General features: G+C 54.0%; 1 non-coding gene across 1 annotated transcript; it reads left to right on the top strand.

The window, feature by feature from the left end:
- The first annotated feature begins 312 nt into the window (after positions 1-312).
- Positions 313-384, top strand: TRNAQ-CUG (transfer RNA glutamine (anticodon CUG)). Its single transcript has one exon. It is a non-coding gene; the product is annotated as a tRNA-Gln (tRNA).
- The last annotated feature ends 945 nt before the right edge of the window (positions 385-1,329 follow it).

Raw genomic sequence — 1,329 nt, 5'->3', positions numbered from 1 at the left:
AAGAGGAAGAAACGAAGAAAGGAAGAAAGAAATTTCACCTCGGCACAGGAAACTCTATGACAGAAGCTTCAGGGGCTCTTCTCTGGCCTTAAACTCGCAGTGGATTTTTGCCTCATTTTCCGAGGTGCAAATGAAATGATAGAAGTCGATCAAAAGAGAGGGCAGAGAGAAAGCAAGAAGGATGGCTCCTTCCTGCAGGTCCACCTTCCTGGAGTGTTGCTTGTGGGATAATAGAAATGCCTTGACATGGGTGGGTGGGAACTATTGCTACTTATTAGGAATTCAGACGTTTCTGACAAATTCGCATTGTGAGGTTCCATGGTGTAATGGTAAGCACTCTGGACTCTGAATCCAGCGATCCGAGTTCGAGTCTCGGTGGAACCTTCCAGTTTAATTAGGACGGCAATGCCGTGTTTTACTCCCTAAATGGAATGGGGATTCTGCTGACGTTCAGAAGCTCTGTGCTGCGGGCCTCCGTGTCCCTTCTGCTCCCGCTGTCTGAGCCTCGCGATGCACGCCGCTCTCCTCATCCCCTCTTCGGTGTTCGGGGTCCCAGAAACCGGGTTCTCACAGTGGCCCGGACCACAGGGAAATCGCCGAATCATCCATTCGGGGTCAAAGAGCCCTGAGGATCCCCTTTCAGGGCCAGCCTCCTGGCACCCAGCAATCGGAGGCCCGGACTCCCCCCGCCAGGGACCCAGCGACCCAGCAAGTCCTCACCCCCTCTCAGGGCGACCCTGGGCCTCGGGGTGAGAGGTCTCCACTAAAAAGGCTGCCGCCTCTCGATCCTGGACCCCGAGATTCCTTTCACCCGGGAAATATCGTAATCGCATCCTTTGTCATTTTGGTAAGTAAACTGTGGCGTGAGAAATTTTGATGGGGTTAGCTCAGTCACTGGAGATTGTCTCAGTTTAGGATCGGTGGTTGGAGACCTAACTTGGGAGTAGCACTGCTTTATTCGCATGGCCCATCCAATGCCGAATGTTAATTTATTCTGTTCTTCATATTCAGATTTTTATGCCGAATTTCTAGCTCCTACGTCTCTATTGCGGGCCCTAAAAGTCGCTGTTTCACTAAGCTTTGGAAACTGACTCCGGGAAATTTCATTCTTTCCTCCCAAGATCTCAGCCGGAAAGAGATCCGCGCGGGCTGGGAGCGCAGGCTGGGAGCGCGGGTTCTGTTCCTCGGCCGCCCCAGCTGAACTCCCGCAGGACCACGGGGAAGAGGAGCCTGAGCAGCTCTGAGGGGGCAGTCTCTGACGGTGGGGCTCCCCCTCGTCCCGTCAGGACCCTGCCCCAAGGAGAAGACGCCTTAGGACGCTACCAGAGT

The sequence above is a fragment of the Gorilla gorilla genome, chromosome 1, assembly GCF_029281585.2.
Source record: "Gorilla gorilla gorilla isolate KB3781 chromosome 1, NHGRI_mGorGor1-v2.1_pri, whole genome shotgun sequence".
NCBI classification, from domain to species: domain Eukaryota; kingdom Metazoa; phylum Chordata; class Mammalia; order Primates; family Hominidae; genus Gorilla; species Gorilla gorilla.
This window is presented reverse-complemented; position numbering and strand designations above follow the sequence as displayed.